Genomic DNA, 22,316 nt, shown 5'->3' with positions numbered 1-22,316 from the left:
GATACGTTGGAGACGTATCAGGCATCCCCAAGCTTAATTCCTGCTCGTCCTCGAGTAGGTAAATGATAAAAAGAGAATTTTTGATGCGGAGTGCTACTTGGCATAATTTCAATGCAAATCTTCTTAATTGTGGTATGAATATTTAGATTAGAAAGATTCAAGACAAAAGTTTATATTGACATAAAAAATAATAATACTTCAAGCATACTAACAAAGCAATTATGTCTTCTCAAAATAACATGGCCAAAGAAAGTTATCCCTACAAAATCATATAGTCTGGCTATGCTCCATCTTCCCCACACAAAGTATTTAAATCTTGCACAACCCCGATGACAAGCCAAGCAATTGTTTCATACTCTAACTTTTTCAAAACTTTTTCAATCTTCACGCAATACATGAGCTTGAGCCATGGATATAGCACTGTAGGTGGAACAGAAATGGTGGTTGTGGAGAAGACAAAAAGGAGAAGATAGTCTCACATCAACTAGGCATATCAACGGGCTATGGAGATGCCCATCAATAGATATCAATGTCAGTGAGTAGGGATTGCCATGCAACGGATGCACTAGAGCTATAAATGTATGAAAGCTCAACAAAGGAAACTAGTGGGTGTGCATCCAACTTGCTTGCTCACGAAGACCTAGGGAAATTTGAGGAAGCCCATCATTGGAATATACAAGCCAAGTTCTAAAACGTAAAATTCCCACTAGTATATGAAAGTGACAACATATGAGACTCACTATATGAAGAACATGGTGCTACTTTGAAGCACAATATATGAGATTCGCTATATCATGGTGCTACTTTGAAGCACAAGTGTGGAAAAAAGGATAGTAGCATTGCCCCTTTTTTAGGGGGGGGGCTTTCTTTTTTTATTTGGCCTTTCTCTTTTTTTATTTGGGACAATGCTCTATTGAATGATGATCATCACACTTCTATTTATTTACAACTCAATGATTACAATTCGATACTAAAACAAAGTATGACTCTATATGAATGCCTCCGGCGGTGTACCGGGATATGCAATGAATCAAGAGTGACAAGTATGAAAGAATTATGAACGGTGGATTTTCCACAAATACTATGTCAACTACATGATCATGCTAAGCAATATCACAATGATGGATGTGTCATGATGAACTAGATGGTGGAAAGTTGCATGGCAGTATATCTCGGAATGGCTATGGAAATGCCATAATAGGTAAGTATGGTGGCTGTTTTGAGGAAGGTATATGGTAGGTGTATGATACCGGCGAAAGTTGCGCGGTATTAGAGAGGCTAGCAAGGGTGGAAGGGTGGGAGTGCGTATAATCCATGGACTCAACATTAGTCATAAAGAACTCATATACTTATTGCAAAAATCTAGAAGTTATCAAAGCAAAGTATTACGCGCATGCTCCTAGGGGGATAGATTGGTAGGAAAAGACCATCACTCGTCCCCGACCGCCACTCATAAGGAAGACAATCAATAAATAAATCATGCTCCGACTTCATCACATAACGGTTCACCATACGTGCATGCTACGGGAATCACAAACTTCAACACAAGTATTCTTTAAATTCACAACTACTCAACTAGCATGACTTTAATATTATCACCTCCATATCTCAAAACAATTATCATGCTTCAATCTTTTCTTAGTATTCAACACACTCAAAAGAAGTTCCACAAATCTTGAATACCAAGCATATTATTATTAGGCAAATTGCCATGCTATTAAGAGACTCTCAAATTAGTTTAAGTGAAGCATGAGAGATCAATAGTTTCTTTAAAACGAATCCACCACCGTGCTCTAAAAGATCTAAGTGAAGCACATAGAGCAAAACTACTTATCTCAAAATATATAAGTGAAGCACATAGAGCAAAACTACTTAGCTCAAAGGATATAAGTGAAGCACATAGAGCAAAATTACTTAGCTCAAAAGATATAAGTGAAGCAAATAGAGTATTCTATCAAATTTTAATTCATGTATGGCTCTCTCAAAAGGTGTGTACAGCAAGGATGATTGTGGCATACTAAGACACAAAGACACAAATAATACAAGACGCTCCAAGCAAAACACATATCATGTTGGTGAATAAAAATATAGCTCCAAGTAAATTACCGATGGAAGTGGACGAAAAGAGGGGATGCCTTCCGGGGCATCCCCAAGCTTTGACTTTTTGGTGTCCTTGGATTATCTTGGGGGTGCCATGGGCATCCCCAAGCTTAGGCTCTTGCCACTCCTTGTTCCATGATCCATCAAAAGAATTCACCCAAAACTTGAAAACTTCACAACACAAAACTCAAAATAGAAAACTCGTGAGCTCCGTTAGTGAAAAAAAAACAAAAGACCACTTCAAGGTACTGTAATGAACTCATTATTTATGTATATTGGTGTTAAACCTACTGTATTCCAACTTCTCTATGGATTATAAACTATTTTACTAGCCATAGATTCATCAAAATAAGCAAACATCACACGAAAAACAGAATCTGTCAAAAACAGAACAGTCTGTAGTAATCTGTAGCTAGCGCAAAATCTGGAACCCCAAAAATTCTAAAATAAATTTCTGGACGTGAGGAATTTATATATTAATCATCTTCAAAAACAATTAACTAAATAGCACTCTTAAAATAAAATTTACAACAGTTCTCGTGAGCACTAAAGTTTCTGTTTTTTTACAGCAAGTTCAACAAGACTTTCCCCAAGTCTTCCCAACGGTTATACTTGGCACAAAAACTAATTAAACACAAAAAACACAACCAAAACAGAGGCTAAATAATTTATTTATTACTAAACAGGAGAAAAAATCAAGGAATAAAAATAAAATTGGGTTGCCTCCCAACAAGCGCTATCGTTTAACGCCCCTAGCTAGGCATAACAAGCAAGGATAGATCTAGGTATTGCCATCTTTGGTAGGCAATCCATAAGTGGCTCTCATGATAGTTTCATATGGTAATTTTATTTTATTTCATGGAAAGTGTTCCATGCCCTTTTTTAATGGAAATTGAAATCTAATATTCCCTTCCTTCATATCAATAATCGCACCAACCGTTCTAAGGAAAGGTCTACCAAGAATAATAGGGCAAGAAGGATTGCAATCTATATCAAGAACAATGAAATCTACGGGCACATAATTCCTATTTGCAACAATAAGAACATCATTAATTCTTCCCATAGGTTTCTTAATAGTGGAATCCGCAAGATGCAAGTTTAGAGAGCAATCATCAAAATTACGGAAATCTAGTAAATCACACAAAGTCTTGGGAATAGTAGAGACACTAGCACCCAAATCACACAAAGCATAAAATTCATGATCTTTAATTTTAATTTTAATAGTTGGTTCCCACTCATCATAGAGTTTTCTAGGGATAGAAACTTTCAACTCAAGTTTTTCTTCATAAGATTGCATCAAGGCATCAACAATATGTTCGGTGGAGGCTTTATTTTGACTATAAGCATGTGGAGAATTTAGCACGGATTGCAACAAGGAAATACAATCAATTAAAGAGCAACTTTCATAATTAAATTCCTTGAAATCCAATATAGTGGGTTTAGCAACATCTATATTTTTATTTCTTTCAATCCCACTTTCATCAATTTCATCATTAAGATCTAAACACTCAAAAATTTTAGAACGCCTTCTAGGTAAAGGAAGATCATATTCAGTTTCATCAAGATTCATATTGCAAAATAAAGATTTAATTGGAGACACATCAATAACTTTTAGATCTTCATCTTGATTTTCATAGGTATTCGGTTTAGTGGCCATCTTATTGACTAAGGTGGCTTGCATATCCGAAATTTCAGCAGTCATCTTCTCTAGACGAGCAATCTGGGATCTTATACCCTCAAATTCTTTAGACATATCATCAAGCTCTTTATTCATATAACTCATAAAACTTTTTTGTTCCTTAAGCTCGTTTCTAAAGAAATTATTATGCTCAAATTGCAAAACCATAAACTTCCAAACGTTGTTTTCGATCTCCTCTAACCTTTTAAGGTGAAGATCAGCAAATTTTGGTTGAGCCATCGCGACAAACAAGCAATCTAACACACGAGCAAACAAAAAAAGCAAGCGGACAAAAGAGGCAAATAGAGAGGGAGGATAGCGAGAGAGAGGACAAATAAAACAGCAAGGGTGAATTGGGGGGAGAGGAAAACGAGAGGCAAATGGCAAATAATGTAATGCGAGAGATAGGGATTGTGATGAGTACTTGGTATATTGACTTTTTGCGTAGACTCCCCGGCAACGGCGCCAGAAATCCTTCTTGCTACGCCTTGAGCTTGCGTTGGTTTTCCCCGAAGAGGAAGGGATGATGCAGCAGAGTAGCGTAAGTATTTCCCTCAGTTTTTGAGAACCATGGTATCAATCCAGTAGGAGCCCACGCTCAAGTCCCTCGTACCTGCACAAAGCGATAGCTACTCGCAACCAACGCGATTAGGGGTTGTCAAGCCCTTCACGTTCACTTACGAGAGTGAGATCTGATAGATATAATATTTTTGGTATTTTTGATATAAAGATGCAAAGTAAAAAGTAAAGACAAAGTAAAAAAGCAAAACAATATTAAAGTGATGGAGATTGATATGATGAGAATAGACCCGGGGGCCATAGGTTTCACTAGTGGCTTCTCTCAAGAGCATAAGTATTCTACGGTGGGTGAACAAATTACTGTTGAGCAATTGACAGAATTGAGAATAGTTATGAGAATATCTAGGCATGATCATGTATATAGGCATCACGTCCGTGACAAGTAGATCGAAACGATTCTGCATCTACTACTATTACTCCACTCATCGACCGCTATCCAGCATGCATCTAGAGTATTAAGTTAAAAACAGAGTAACGCCTTAAGCAAGATGACATGATGTAGAGAGATAAATTCATGCAATATGAAATAAACCCCATCTTGTTATCCTCGATGGCAACGATACAATACATGCCTTGCTGCCCCTTCTGTCACTGGGTAAGGACACCGCAAGATCGAACCCAAAGCTAAGCACTTCTCCCATGGCAAGAACTACCAATCTAGTTGGCCAAACCAAACAGATAATTCGAAGAGACTTGCAAAGATAACCAATCATACATAAAAGAATTCAGAAAAGATTCAAATATTATTCATAGATAGACTTGATCATAAACCCACAATTCATCGGTCTCAACAAACACACCGCAAAAAGAAGATTACATCGAATAGATCTCCACAAGAGAGGGGGAGAACTTTGTATTGAGATTCAAAGAGAGAGAAGAAGCCATCTAGCTACTAACTATGGACCCGAAGGTCTGAGGTAAACTACTCACACTTCATCGGAGGGGCTATGATGATGTAGAAGCCCTCTGTGATGACGGCCCTCTTCCGGCAGAGCTCCGGAATAGGCCCCAAGATGGGATCTCGTGGATACAGAAAGTTGTGGTGGTGGAATTAGGTTTTTGGCTCCTGTTCTAATCGTTTGGGGGTACGTGTGTATATATAGGAGGAAGGAGTACGTCGGTGGAGCACCGAGGGGCCCACGAGGCAGCGGGGCGCGCCCTAGGGGGGCGCACCCCCACCCTCGTGACCTCCTCTTTGATCCCTTGCAGTAGGGTCCAAGTCTCCTGGATCACGTTCGGTGAGAAAATCACATTCCCGAAGATTTTATTCCGTTTGGACTCCGTTTGATATTATGTTTATCCGAAACACTGAAATAGGCAAAAAAACAGCAATTCTGGGCTGGGCCTCCGGTTAATAGGTTAGTCCCAAAAATAATATAGAAGTGGAAAATAAAGCCCAATATAGTCCAAAACAGTAGATAATATAGCATGGAGCAATCAAAAATTATAGATACGTTGGAGACGTATCACCTACCCGGGCTTCTTGTTTTTCCCACTCAATGCGCTCCTTGGCCACTTTGTCTTCGGCCTCGGACATCGCCTTCTTCAAGGTCACCACCTCGGTCGTGGCCCCTGGCAAATTCATGATGATCCTATTATTTTACAACCAAATTTCTTTTTAATATATAGACAAGGTATTGCTTACCTTTGCTCTCCTCGAGCTGCCTCTTGGTAAGGCTGAGCTCGTCCTCGGACCGCTCAAGGTCCTGCTTCAGTGCAGCGACCTCCGCAGTACATGCGGCAGCGGCCAGCAGTGAAGCCTGCATATGCACATAGACATATTCTGATTAGACTCCTGAGTCATTATTTGACCCTCTATTCGGTTTTTCTTCGCGAACCCAAATAGAGCATCAGGGGCTACTGTCTATGCGGTAACATTTTCCTATATTTTGATTGCTTACCTGAAAGCATGTTAGGTGGCTGGCACAAGCTTCGGTCAGTCCGTTTTTGGCGGACTGAACTTTCTCGATCACCGCACTCATGACAGTGCGGTGCTCTTCGTCGATGGAAGCGTTGCGAAGCGCTTCCAGCAAGTTGTCCGGTGCCTCTGGATGGACAGAGGCCACTGGCACGGGAGGCTTGCCCCTCTTAACGGGGGGGTCACCCGCCGGAGTCTGGAACCACCGAAGGTTCCGGCGCAGTGTTCGGCTGGGGGCCGAACTTGGAGCCCGTGGGAGTCTTGCTCCCTTTGCGCCCAGGGTCCGGAAGGTCGCCTCGAGGCGCCCCCAGGACTACCTCCCCTCAGCTCGATGCCTTTTGAGACAACACCTCGATGTTGTTCGTAGGTCAAGGGGTGGAGGCGATCGGAAGTGAATCGCTATTCATATTCGACGAGTCCAAAGAACCGTCCGACGAAGATACGTCGATACGGGCTCGGGACGGACTGCATAATCATATTCGGCGTAAGAAGAAGCAGTGCAATAAACCATGAATTACTATGGTATTCGGATACTTACGACTTCGCGAGGGGCTTGTCCCTGGGTAACCACTCGTCGTCGCTATGGGCGGCCATCGTGGAGAAGTCCGGAAGGAGGGTCCTTCCCTTCTTGGACCCTTCGGCCTCCCCGGTTGGGGCGGCCTTCCTTTTCTTGTCTCCCCGGCTGGGGGAGAACTTTCCTCTTCCTCCTCCTCGTTTTCATGGGAGGAGTGCGCTTCGGAGTTATCGGACGATGTGTCCGATATAACCTTGCGCCGGAGACCCTTTCGGGTCCCCGTGGCCTTCTTCTTGGCCTTCTTCACCGGCACCTCGTAAGGCGCTGGAACCAGCATCTCTGTTAGGAGAGCATCTGCAGAATCTTCAGGCAGGGGGTTGGGCAATCGATCTGCTCCGATGTCTCTACCCAATCCTGTTAATGGCATGGAATCTTAGATCCCGCACATGATTAAACTAGGGCAAATAAATATCATGTGAGATATAAAAACTTACTGGATTGGCATGGCACTTTGCGCTGAGTCCGCGGTCCTTGGTAAGGGGAGGAGGTACCTCGGCGCCCTTGAACAGCACCTTCCAGACGTCCTTGTGCATCGTGTCGAAGAGCTCTTGCAGTGTCTGGTGTTTGGCCAGGTCAAACTCCCACAAATTGAATACCCGTCGTGGACACAAGAGGATCCGGCAAAAGAGCATGACCTGGACCATGTTGACGAGCTTGATTTTCTTGCTCATCATGTTCTTGATGCAGGTTTGGAGTCCGGTCAGCTCTACCGGGGAACCCTAGGATAGGCCCTTCTCTTTCCAGGAGGTGAGCCGCGTGGGGATTCCAGATCGAAATTCGGGAGCCGCCACCCAGTTGGTGTCGCACGGCTCGGTGATATAGAACCACCCCGATTGCCACCCCTCTATGGTCTCCACATAGGAGCCTTCAAGCCAGGTGACGTTAGGCATTTTGCCCACCATGGTGCCTCCGCACTCTGCTTGCTGGCCGACCACCACCTTCGGTTTAACATTGAAGGTCTTCAGCCACAGGCCGAAGTGGGGCCTGATGCGGAGGAAGGCCTCGCACACGACGATAAACGCCGAAATGTTGAGGATGAAATTGGGGGCCAGATCATGAAAATCCAGCCCGTAGTAGAACATGAGCCCGTAGACAAACGGGTGAAGGGGAAATCCCAGTCCGCGGACAAAGTGGGTAAGTAAAACTACCCTCTCATGGGGTTTGGTGGTAGGGATGATATGCCTTGCATCTGGCAGCCGGTGCGCGATGTCCGCGGCCAGATATCCGGCTTCCAGTAGCTTTGTGATGTTCTCCTCCGTGACGGAGGAGACCATCCACTTGCCTCCCGCTCCGGACATGCTTGGAGTGTTTTAAGGAGAAAGACGCGAACTTGGGTGCTGGAGCTCGAGTGCGTGAGAATGGATAAGCAAGGAGGAAGAAGGCGTGGGTAAAAAGGGTGAATCTTTGTCCCTTTATAAGGGCAGAAGAGGCGATGCGCCTCCCCACTTACCTGGCAAAACCGCTTATTCCCCAGGCGCCGCAATTAATGGCGCGGTTGGGTTACCCACGTCCATATTGATGAGAATCCCGTGATAAGGGGAACACGATCTCTGCTTTGACAAGACGTATCAAGAAAACCGCCTCGCGATATGTGCGGAGCTGGTTGAGAAAAGCGGTTCGAATAATAACCAGGCCATGAAGTGATGTCATACTATCAAAACGTGTCAGCAGATTAGATTTGTGAAAGTATTATTCTCTCTACGGTGGTATGTGGAACTTATTTTGCAGGGTCAGACACTATCCTTGCATTCAAACTCTTCCATGGTGTATTCGGAGGAGGAACCCGCCTTGCAATGCTGAAGACAACACTGCGCGCCGGACTCATCGTCATTGAAGCCTGGTTCAGGGGCTACTGAGGGAGTCCTGGATTAGGGGGTCTCCGGACAGCCGGACTATATCCTTTGGTCGGACTGTTGGACTATGAAGATACAAGATTGAAGACTTTGTCCCGTGTCCGGATGGGACTCTCCTTGGCATGGAAGGCAAGCTTGGCAATACGGATATGTAGATCTCCTTCCTTGTAACCGACTCTGTGTAACCCTAGCCCCCTCCGGTGTCTATATAAACCGGAGGGTTTTAGTCCGTAGGACAATATACAATCATACCATAGGCTAGCTTCTAGGGTTTAGCCTCTCTGATCTCGTGGTAGATCTACTCTTGTACTACTCATATTATCAAGAATAATCAAGCAGGATGTAGGGTTTTACCTCCATCAAGAGGGCCCGAACCTGGGTAAAACATCGTGTCCCCTGCCTCCTGTTACCATCCGCCTTACACGCACAGTTCGGGACCCCCTACCCGAGATCCGCCGGTTTTGACACCGACAACATGGAACCGGAGAAATTTCGAATAGCACTATGTTACCTCAACGGGAATATGCACATCCCTAACAATAAGAATATCATGTTTCTTTTTGACAGTAGGTAGAGGAAATTCAAAACCTCCAATAATAATCGATGGAATTTTTCCAATAGAGTTGATACTGTGGACTCGAGGTTGTTTCCTCGGAAAGTGTACCGTATGCTCATTACCATTAACATGAAAAGTGACATTGCCTTTGTTGCAATCAATAACAGCCCTTGCAGTATTCAAAAAGGGTCTTCCAAGAATAATAGACATACTATCGTCCTCGGGAATATCAAGAATAACAAAGTCCGTTAAAATAGTAACGTTTGTAACTACAACAGGCACATCCTCACAAATATCGAAAGGTATAGCAGTTGATTTATCAGCCATTTGCAAAGATATTTCAGTAGGTGCCAACTTATTCAAATCAAGTCTACGATATAAAGAGAGAGGCATAACACTAACACCGGCTCCAAGATCACATAAAGCAGTTTTAACATAGTTTCTTTTAATGGAGCATGGTATAGTGGTACTCCTGGATCTCCAAGTTTCTTTGGTATTCCACCCTTAAAAGTATAATTAGCAAGCATGGTGGAAATTTCAGCTTCCGGTATCTTTCTTTTATTAGTAACAATTTCTTTCATGTACTTAGCATAAGGATTCATTTTAAGCATATCAGTTAATCGCATACGCAAAAAGATAGGTCTAATCATTTCAGCAAAGCGCTCAAAATCCTCATCATCCTTTTTCTTGGATGGTTTGGGAGGAAAAGGCATGGGTTTCTGAACCCATGGTTCTCTTTCTTTACCATGTTTCCTAGCAACAAAGTCTCTTATCATAACATTGATTCTTTGATTGTGGGTTATCAAGATCAACAACAGGTTCAATTTCTATATCCATTATCATTGCTAGGTTGAGCATCAACATGAACATTATCATTAACATTATCACTAGTTTCAAGGTTCATTACCAGATTGTGTTTCAGCATCAGAAATAGAAATATCATTTGGATTCTCAGGTGTTTCAGTAATAGGTTCACTAGAAGCATGCAAGTCCTATCATTTTCTTTTTCTTCCTTTTAGAAGGACTAGGTGCATCTATATTATTTCTCTGAGAATCTTGCTCAATTCTCTAGGTGGCCTTCAGATACAAAGGTTCCTGAGTCATTCTACCCGTTCTAGTAGCCACTCTAACAGCATAATCATTATTCTTACTATTCAATTCATTGAGCAAATCATTTTGAGCTTTAAGTACTTGTTCTACTTGAGTGGTAACCATAGAAGCATGTTTACTAATAAGTTTAAGTTCACCTTTAACATTAGCCATATAATCACCCAAGTGTTCAAGCATATTTGAATTGTATTCAATTGTCTACCAAAATAAGCATTAAAATCTTCTTGCTTCACCATAAATTTATCAAACTCATCTAAGCATGGACTAGCCAACTTGGTAAATGGGATTTCATCTTTATCATATCTATAGAGAGAATTTACCTTTACTACCTGTGTTGGGTTATCGAGACCATTCATTTCTTCAATAGTTAATGGATTAAGATCATATGTTTCTTCAACACGCGGTAAATTAAGACCGTGTATTTCTTCAATAGGAGGTAAATTCTTAACATCTTCAGCTTTAATACCTTTTTCTTTCATAGATTTCTTTGCCTCTTGCATATCTTAAGCACTGAGAAATAGAACACCTCTCTTCTTCGGAGTTGGTTTAGGAATAGGCTCAGGAGCTGGCTCAGGAAGTGTCCAATTATTTTCATTTGTCAACATATTATTCAATAGAATTTTAGCTTCATCTGGTGTTCTTTCCCTGAAAACAGAACCAACACAACTATCCAGGTAATCTCTGGAAGCATCAGTTAGTCCATTATAAAAGATATCAAGTATTTCATTTTTCTTAAGAGGATGATCAGGCAAAGCATTAAGTAATTGGAGAAGCCTCCCCCAAGCTTGTGGGAGACTCTCTTCTTCAATATGCACAAAATTATATATATCCCTCAAAGCAGCTTGTTTCTTATGAGCAGCGGAATATTTAGCATAGAAGTAATAAATCATATCCTGGGAACTACGCACACAACCAGGATCAAGAGAATTAAACGATATCTTAGCATCACCCTTTAATGAGAACGGAAATATTTTAAGGATATAAAAGTAGCGGGGTTCTCTCATCATTAGTGAATAGGGTGGCTATATCATTCAATTTAGTAAGATGTGCACAATAGTTTCATATTCATAGCCATAAAAAGGATCAGATTCAACCAAAGTAATTATCTCAGGATCAATAGAGAATTCATAATCCTTATCAGTAACAAAGATAGGTGAAGTAGCAAAAGCAGGATTCAGGTTTCATTAGCATTAAGAGATTGCTGCTTCCATTTAGCTAATAACTTCTTAAGATCGCTTCTATCATTACAAGCAAAAATAGCTCTAGCAGATTCTTCATCTAGAACATAACCCTCAGGCACAACAGGTAATTCATATTTATTAGGGGGAGAGTCTTCATCATCACTATCTTCAGTATAATCGGTTTCAATAATTTCATTCTCTCTAACCCTAGCAAGTTGTTCATCAAGAAATTCACCAAGTGGCACAGTAGTATCAAGCATAGAAGTAGTTTCATCATAAGTATCATGCATAGTAGAAGTGGCATCATCAATAACATGTGACATATCAGAATGAATAGCAGAAGCAGGTTTACGTGTCGCAAGCTTACTCAAAACAGAAGGTGAATCAAGTGCAGAGCTAGATGGCAGTTCCTTACATCCCCTCGTAGTTGAGGGATAAATCTTGGTTTTTGGATCTCTCAAGTTCTTCATAATGATAAGCAGATATAAATCCCAAGTGACTCAAAGAATAGGGCTATGCTCCCCGGCAACGGCGCCATAAAAAATTCTTGATAACCCACAAGTATAGGGGATCGCAACAGTTTTCGAGGGTGGGGTATTCAACCCAAATTTATTTATTCGACACAAGGGGAGCCAAAGAATATTCTCAAGTATTAGCAGCTGAGTTGTCAATTCAACCACACCTGGAAACTTAATATCTGCAGCAAAGTATTTAGTAGCAAAGTAATATGAAAGTAGTGGTAACGGTAACAGTACGTAATGATAGCAAAGGTAATGTTTTTGGTATTTTGTAGTGATGATAGCAATAGCAATGGAAAAGTAAATAAGCGAAGAACAATATATGGAAAGCTCATAGGCAATGGATCGGTGATAGAGAATTATGCCGGATGCGGTTCATCATGTAATAGTCATAACCTAGGGTGACACAGAACTAGCACCAATTCATTAATGTAATGTAGGCATGTATTCTGAATATAGTCATATGTGCTTATGGAAAAGAACTTGCATGACATCTTTTGTCCTACCCTCCCGTGGCAGCGGGGTCCTAGTGGAAACTAAGGGATATTAAGGCCTCCTTTTAATAGAGTACCGGACCAAAGCATTAACACATAGAACTACGGTCATCATCGGGAGTGGTCCTGATTATTGTCACTTCGGGGTTGCCGGATCATAACACATAGCAGGTGACTATAGACTTGCAAGATAGGATCAAGAACTCTCATATATTGATGAAAACATAATAGGTTCAGATCTGAAATCATGGCACTCGGGCCCTAGTGACAAGCATTAAGCATAGCAAAGTCATAGCAACATCAATCTCAGAACATAGTGGATACTAGGGATCAAACCCAAACAAAACTAACTCGATTACATGGATAAATCTCATCCAACCCATCACCATCCAGCAAGCCTACGATGGAATTACTCACGCACGGCGGTGAGCATCATGAAATTGGTGATGGAGGATGGTTGATGATGACGATGGCGACGGATTCCCCTCTCCGGAGCCCGAACGGACTCCAGATCAGCCCTCCCGAGAGGTTTAGGGCTTGGCGGCGGCTCCGTATCGTAAAACGCGATGAATCTTTCTCCTTTTTTTTCTCCCCGAAAGCAAATATATAGAGTTGGAGTTGAGGTCGGAGGAGCTCCAGGGGGCCCACGAGGTAGGGGGCGCGCCCCCACCCTCGTGGCTAGGGTGTGGGCCCCCTGGTCTTCATCTTTTGCAAGGATTTTTTATTATTTCCAAAAAGATGTTCCGTGAAGTTTCAGGTCATTCCGAGAACTTTTGTTTCTGCACATAAATAACACCATGGCAATTCTGCTGAAAACACGTCAGTCCGGGTTAGTTCCATTCAAATCATGCAAGTTAGAGTCAAAACAAGCAAAAGTGTTTGGAAAAGTAGATACGACGAAGACGTATCAGGGGCTCTCTCCCTCTCTCCCGGTGGCGCCGGACACCGTCGGGGCCATTCATCGCGACAACGATCTACACCAACAACTTCACTGCCATCCATCACCAACTCTTCCCCCCTCTATGCAGCGGTGTAACCCCTCTTTTACCCGCTGTAATCTCTACTTAAACATGGTGCTCAACGCTATATATTATTTCCCAATGATGTATGGCTATCCTATGATGTTTGAGTAGATCCGTTTTGTCCTATGGGTTAATTGATGATCGTGATTGGTTTGAGTTGCATGTTTTATTATTGGTGCTGTCCTATGGTGCTCTCCGTGTCACGCAAGCATGGGGGATCCCTATTGTAGGGTTTGCAATATGTTCATGATTTGCTTATGGTGGGTGGCGTGAGTGACAGAAGCACAAATCCGAGTAAGTAGGTTGTTGCGCATATGGGAGTAAAGAGGACTTGATGCCTTATAATGCTTTGTTGGGTTTTACCTTAATGATCTTTAGTAGTTGCAGATGCTTGCTAGAGTTCCAATCATAAGTGCATATGATCCAAGAAGAGAAAGTATGTTAGCTTATGCCTCTCCCTCAAATAAAATTGCAATAATGATTACCAGTCTAGTTATCGATTGTCTAGGGAAAATAACTTTTCATTGACAAAAAGCTCTCTACTGAAACTAACTTAGTTGTGTCTTTATCTAAACAGCCCCTAGCTTTTATTTACATGCTCTTTATTATCTTGCAAACCTAGCCTACAACACCTACAAAGTACTTCTAGTTTCATACTTGTTCTAGGTAAAGTGAACGTTAAGCGTGCGTAGAGTTGTATTGGTGGCCGATAGAACTTGAGGGAGTATTTGTTCTACCTTTAGCTCCTCGTTGGGTTCTACACTCCTACTTATCGAAAGAGGCTACAATTGATCCCCAATACTTGTGGGTTATCACACCATAACATAGATGATGGGTCAGCATTCTCAGGATTCGGTCCTTGGACCATGCATGGGTAGAAGCCTTGAGCAATGGCTTCAGGCTTCGACTTTGGCTGCAGATTCCTGTACAAGATATCACCTCATGGGTGCTTGATAGCATTCTTCTCTACATATTCAGGAGTTACGAAGTTATATTTGAACCACTGTTCAGCCCAATATCTTCGAATCCATTGAATTTGGGTCTTGCGCTGACCGTAACTTTCTTCAGGATCTAATTTGTACAATTCATACAGATCCGGAGCTGTGTTGCCTCTGCGCTGCCTGCCACCTTTCCATTGAATTCGGGTCTTGCGCTGACCGTAACTTTCTTCAAGATTCTAGAGTTGTGTTGCCTCTGCACTGCCTGCCACCTTTTCTTGCTGATTTCTCTGTTGCCATTATATTCAGACTGATTGGCTTCAGAACAGTGAAAGGCTTCCGTCTACTGGTCAGACAAGAACTGGCTTCAGGGGGTGAATATGATGCTGTAAGAACTCTGCAAATGAATGCAGATTATGAGAACCAAGGGATTCTCCCATGGACATGTACTTGTGACAGCATTAAAGGTGCGAGGGAAGGGGAAGAGGTCATATGCATTCTCAAAAGATTTTGAAGATAAATTGGTTTGAAGACATTGACCTCATAGAGCAAAGACATTCACTTATTTTGCAGGGTATCAGTAGATTAGATTTGTGAAAGTATTATTCTCTCTACGATGGTATGTGGAACTTATTTTGCAGGGTCAGACACTATCCTTGCATTCAAACTCTTCCATGGTGTATTCGGAGGAGGAACCCGCCTTGCAATGCCGAAGACAACACTGCGCGCCGGACTCATCGTCATTGAAGCCTGGTTCAGGGGCTACTGAGGGAGTCCTGGATTAGGGGGTCTCCGGACAGCCGGACTATATCCTTTGGCCGGACTGTTGGAATATGAAGATACAAGATTGAAGACTTAGTCCCATGTCCGGAGGGGACTCTCCTTGGCGTGGAAGGCAAGCTTGGCAATACAGATATGTAGATCTCCTCCCTTGTAACCGACTCTGTGTAACCCTAGCCCCCTCCGGTGTTTATATAAACCGGAGGGTTTAGTCCGTAGGACAACAACAATCATACCATAGGCTAGCTTCTAGGGTTTAGCCTCTACGATCTCGTGGTAGATCAACTCTTGTAATACTCATATCATCAAGATCAATCAAGCAGGACGTAGGGTATTACCTCCATCGAGAGGGCCCGAACCTGGGTAAACATCGTGTCCCCCGCCTCCTGTTACCATCCGCCTTAGACACACAGTTCGGGACCCCCTACCCGAGATCCGCCGGTTTTGACACCGATGAAGTTCTTCGTACTTAACGTGAAGGTTTTTAATGTCTTCAGTTAACGACTGAGTTCGAGTCATTTCCGCGTCCAACAGGTCATTGCTTTTGTCTATCAACTTTTGAATATGTTCCATAGCATTTTGTTGTTCTGTTGCAATTTTAGCAAGTGTTTTGTAGCTAGGTTTAGATTCACATTCAGAGTCATCTTCACTTGATGTTTGAAAGTAAGCATCATGTGAGTTTACCTTGGCACCGCGTGCCATGAAGCAGTAGGTGGGAGCAGAGTCATCCTCATCATCAGCATCGGCGTTGGTGACGAGGTCATTGTCTTCGGTGTTGAAGATGGACTTGGCGACATATGCTGAAGCTAGAGCCAGGCTTGCCACGCCTGAATCAGACTCATCCTCAGACTCCACCTCCGCCTCCTCAGAAGCAGACTCCTCCTCTGAATCCATCTCCTTTCCAACAAACGCACGAGCCTTGCTTGATGAGCTCTTCTTGTGTGATGAAGACTTAGATGAAGATTTTGATGAAGACTTTGAGGATTTCTTCTTCTTGTTGTCATCATAATCATATTCTTTGGTCTTCTTCTTCTTCTTGGTCTCATTGTCCAATTGAGGACACTCAAAGATGTAGTGACCAGGTTTCTTGCACTTGTGGCATGTTCTCTTCTTGTAGTCATGAGAGGAAGCTTCATCATTTCTTGAGCTGGATCTTGAAGACTTTCTGAAGTCCTTTTTCTTGGTGAACTTCTGGAAATTCTTCACAAGCATAGTGAGCTCCTTTCCAATGTCTTCAGGATCCTTAGAACTGCAGTTAGATTCTTCTTCAGATGAGGAAACAACTTTTGCCTTCAAAGCGCGAGTTCGGCCATTGTTGGGACCGTAGATATCTCTTTTCTCAGATAACTGGAACTCATGTGTGTTGAGCCTCTCAAGTATGTCAGACGGATCGAGAGTCTTGAAGTTAGGGCATTGTTGAACCATCAGGGCTAGGATGTTAAATGAGCTATCAAGTGATCTCAGGATCTTCTTGACGATTTTGTGCTTGGTGATCTCAGTGGTGCCGAGTGCGTGAAGCTCATTTGTGATATCAGTGAGGCGATCAAATGTGAGCTGGACATCCTCATTATCGTTTCTCTTGAAGTGGTTGAAGAGGTTGCGAAGAACATCAATCCTTGAGTCTCTTTGGGTTGAGATGCCTTCACTGACCTTGGAGAGCCAGTCCCAGACTAGCTTCGCAGTTTCTAGTGCACTCACACGGCCGTACTGTCCTTTGGTCAAGTGACCACAGATGATGTTCTTGGCGGTCGAGTCCAGTTGAATGAACCTCTTGACATCAGCAGTGGTGACACCTTCACCGACCTTGGGAACACCATTCTTGATGACATACCAGAGGTCAACGTCAATGGCTTCAAGATGCATACGCATCTTATTCTTCCAGTAAGGGTAATCAGTGCCATCGAAGACAGGGCACGCAGCGGAGACCTTGATTATCCCTGCAGTCGACATAGCTAAAACTCCAGGTGGTTAAACTGAATCACATAGAACAAGGGAGCACCTCGCTCTGATACCAATTGAAAGTGCTAGTTATCGACTAGAGGGGGTGAATAGGTGATTTTTATGGAAGTCTTTAATACACGGGGGTTTTGAAGACAAACAGTATAAATGAACCTATTGATATGCAGCGGAAGGTAGACTACACTAGATAGGCCATAGTCAAGTAAGCAATGAAGTGAAAGCGCGAAGACTATCAGCAGCTAGGTAGTATGGATCAAGATGGAAGATAGTATGAAGCTAAGCGGTAAACAGTCTTCAAGCAGTGAAGACACTCAGATCATGCCAGCAATCAATGACTTCACGAAGACAAACTGTAAAGTAAAGGGAAGTGAAGGATAGAACCAGTAGCTTGGAGAAGACAAGGATTTGGTAGACCAGTTCCAGTTGCTATGACAACTGTATGTCTGGTTAGGGAGGCTGAGATTTAACTCAGAAGACCGTGTCTTCACCTTATTCCCCTTGAGCTAAGGACACATAGTCCTCGCCCAATCACTCTGGTAAGTCTTCAAGGTAGACTTACAAACCTTCACAAACTTTGTTCACCGACAATCCACAATGACTCTTGGATGCTCAGAACGCGACACCTAACCGGCTGGAGGATTCAAAGTCTCTCAAGTGTAACAAGTCTTCAAATCACGCGGACAGAAAGACTTAACGGATGCCTAACACTCTTTGACTCTGGGTGTTTTGGGCTTTGTCCTCGCAAGGATCTCTCTCTCAAATGCTTCAGAGGTGGGTTGCTCTCAAACGACAAAAGCCGTGCACTAACTGTGAGCAACCACCAATTTATGGTGTAGGGGGTGGGCTATTTATAGCCAGGAGGCAACCCGACCTGATTTGTCCGAAATGACCCTGGGTCACTAAGGAACTGACACGTGTCCAACGGTCGGATTTCAAACACATGCGGCAGCTTGACTTGAGCTACAAGTAAAGTTGACTCATCCAGCTCTGGATAAGATTTGCTCTCATTGTCTTTGCTCTAAGACATAGGATTTGGTTGAGCATCACTTCAGTCACTCTGACTTTGTTCACTTGGACCCCACTTAATAGTATGGTGGTTCCTATGACTCAACAAAGAAGAAAAGGAAAATGCGAAACAACTATGTCTTCACACTCCATAGTCTTCATGTGAATGTCTTCTCATGTCATAGTCTTCACTATGAATGTCTTCACAGACCACCATTGTCTTCAATGTCTTCACACATTTTTAGGGGTCATATCTGGTAGGTAAACCGAATCAATATGGGACTACTACCTGTGTTATCCTGCAATTCTCACAAACACATTAGTCCCTCAACCAAGCTTGTCGTCAATACTCCAAAACCAACTAAGGGTGGCACTAGATGCACTTACACTAGGTCTCATTATGCTCATGGGGGAGTCGCCACATAAACCAGCTCTCCTCTAGTTGTGTCTAGCCTTCAAGATTATTTCGCCCCTTCTTGGGGTGCCCTGCCCCTCCTTATATAAGTTGGAGGGGCGGGTTACATATGGATTCCTACCAGGATTATGACTAGTTTATCTTCTAATACAAAACCGGATACTAGTCCGGGTCTTGATTCCTTGTAAGGGGAATATTCCTCACGCCTTTCCTCTTAAGCCGGTCCACCATCACATGAACTGGCCTACTAGGCCTTGGGCCTTGTCGTCCGTCCAATCCACCCGCCGGGTCACCAGTGAGTTGCAATGTTCAGGCGGGTTGCCCGTAAACCGCCAGGTCTGGGCGGGTCATCAGTAACTCGCCAAGCTCTAGCCGGGTCATACATCCAGCGGGTTACACCATGGGGTATATCCCCGACAGCTCTTGAAACATCTCATATGCTCCATGGCATTCAAAACATTTTGAAGTCCCGGTTCTAAGCCGTAAAGCATGGTGCACTAAACTATCAAGTAGTCATCATACCGAGCTTGTCATATGTTCATAACGTCTGCATCTGCTCCTGCAATAGGTCTGTCACCTAGCGGTGCATCAAGGACATAATTCTTCTGTGCAGCAATGATGACAATCCTCATATCACAGACCCAATCCACATCATTGCTACTATCATCTTTCAACATAGTTTTTCTCTAGGAACATATCAAAAATAAAATAGGGGAGCTATACGCGAGCTATTGATCTGCAACATAATTTTCAGAAACTACCAAGACTAAGTGCATGATAAATTAAGTTCAATTAATCATATTACTTAAGAACTCCCACTTAGATAGACATCCCACGAGTCATCTAAATGATCACGTGATCCATATTAACTAAACCATGTCCGATCATCACGTGAGATGGAGTAGTCTTCAATGGTGAACATCTCTATGTTGATCATATCTACTATATGATTCACGTTCGACCTTTCGGTCTCCAGTGTTCCGAGGCCATATCTATACATGCTAGGCTCGTCAAGTTTAACTCGAGTATTCCGCACGTGCAAAACTGTCTTGCACCTGTTGTATGTGAATGTAGAGCTTATCACACCCGATCATCACGGGGTGTCTTGGCACGACGAACTGTCGCAACGGTGCATACTCAGGGAGAACACTTATACCTTAAAATTTTAGTGAGGTATCATCTTATAATGCTACCGTTGTACTAAGAAAAATAAGATGCATAAAAGATAAACATCACATGCAACCAAAATATGTGACATGATATTGCCATCATCATATTGTGCCTTTGATCTCCATCTCCAAAGCACCGTCATGATCTCCATTGTCACCGGCTTGACACCTTGATCTCCATTGCAGCGTCGTTGTCATCTCGCCAACTATTGCTTCTACAACTATCACTAACGCATAGTGATAAAGTGAAGCAATTACATGGCGATTGCATTTCATACAATAAAGCGACAACCATAAGGCTCCTGCTAGTTGCTGATAACTTTTACAAAACATGATAATCTCATACAATAATGTGTATCACGTCATGTCTTGACCATATCACATCACAACAAGCCCTGCAAAAACAAGTTAGACGTCCTCTACTTTGTTGTTGCAAGTTTTACGTGGTTGCTACGGGCTTCTAGTAAGAACCATTCTTACCTACGCATCAAAACCACAACGATTTTTTGTCAAGTGTGCTATTTTAACCTTCCACAAGGACCGGCCTTAGTCAAATTCGATTCAATTAAACTTAGACAAAACAGACACCCGCTAGCCACCTTTATGCAAAACAAGTTGCGTGTCTGTCAGTGGAACCAGTTTCATGAACGTGGTCATGTAAGGTTGGTCTGGGCCGCTTCATCCAACAATACCGCTGAATCAAAATAAGACGCTGGTGGTAAGCAGTATGATTATGATCGCCCACAACTCTTTGTGTTCTACTCGTGCATATCATCTACGCATAAACCTGGCTCGGATGCCATTGTTGGGGAACGTAGCATGCAATTTATCAAAAATTCCTACGATCACGCAAGATCTATCTAGGAGATGCATAGCAACGAGAGGGGGGGAGTGTCTCCACGTACCCTCGTAGATGGAAGGCGGAAGTGTTAGTTTAACGCGGTTGATGTAGTTGAACGTATTCTCGATTCAACCGGTTAAGTACCAAACATACGGCACCTCCGAGTTCAGCACATGTTCAACTCGATGACGTCCCTCGAACTATTGATCCAGCAAAGTGTCGAGGGAGAGTTCCATCAGCACGACGGCGTGGTGACGGTGATGGTGAAGTGATCCGCGCAAGGCTTTGCCTAAGCACTACGTGAATATGACCGGAGGCATAAACTGTGGAGGGGGGCGCCACACATGGCTAACAATGTTTTGTTGTGTGTTCTAGCGGTGCCCCCCCCCCATATATATATAGGTTGGAGGGGAGGAGAGGTAGCCAAGGGGGCACCCCAAGTAGGAGGAATCCTACTTGGGGTCCTCCCAATTCGGCCTCCCCCTTTCCTATTCCTATTCGGAGTACAAAGGGAAGAGAGGGAAGGGGGGTTCCATTCCCTTTTTCCTTTCCTTCTTCCCCTTTCCTTCTCCAATTTGTCCATCCCATATGGGTGGGGGCGCACCAGCCCTTAGTGGCTGGTGTGTTTCCCCTCTTGGCCCATTAGGCCCATATAGCTTGTCGGGGGTTGCCCGGAACCCCTTCCGGTGACCTGATGCGTACCCGGTACCCCCAGAACACTTCCGGTGTCCGAATACTATCGTCCTATATATGAATCTTTACCTCTCGACCATTTAGAGACTCCTCATCATGCCGTGATCTCATCCGGGACTCCGAACAACATTCGGTCACCAAATCTTATAACTCATATAATACAAAATCGTCATCGAGCGTTAAGCATGCGGACCCTGCGGGTTCGAGAACTATGTAGACATGACCGAGACACCTCTCCGGTCAATAACCAATAGCGGAACCTGGATGCTCATATTGTTTCCTACATATTCTATGAAGATCTTTATTGGTCAAACCGTAATGTCAACATACGTTATTCCCTTTGTCACCGGTATGTTAGTTGCTCGAGATTCGATCGTCGGTATCTTCATACCTAGTTCAATCTCGTTATCGATAAGTCTCTTTACTCGTTCCATAATGCATCATCCCGCAACTAACTCATTAGTCACATTGCTTTGCAAAGCTTATTATGATGTGCATTACCGAGAGGGCCCAGAGATACCTCTCCGATACTCGGAGTGATAAATCCTAATCTCGATCTATGCCAACCCAACAAACACCTTCAGAGATACCTGTAGAGCATCTTTATAATCACCCAGTAACGTTGTGACGTTTGATAGCACACAAGGCATTCCTCTGGTATTCGGGAGTTACATAATCTCATAGTCAAAGGAATATGTATAAGTCATGAAGAAAGCAATAGCAATAAAACTTAACGATCATTATGCTAAGCTAACGGATGGGTCTTGTCCATCACATCATTCTCCTAATGATGTGATCCCGTTCATCAAATGACAACTCATGTCTATGGTTAGGAAACATAACCATCTTTGATTAATGAGCTAGTCTAGTAGAGGCTTACTAGGAACACTGTGTTTTGTCTATGTATTCACACATGTATCAAGTTTCCGGTTA

The sequence above is a fragment of the Triticum urartu genome, chromosome 4 (genome assembly GCF_003073215.2).
Source record: "Triticum urartu cultivar G1812 chromosome 4, Tu2.1, whole genome shotgun sequence".
Taxonomy (NCBI): Eukaryota; Viridiplantae; Streptophyta; class Magnoliopsida; order Poales; family Poaceae; genus Triticum; species Triticum urartu.
This window is presented reverse-complemented; position numbering follows the sequence as displayed.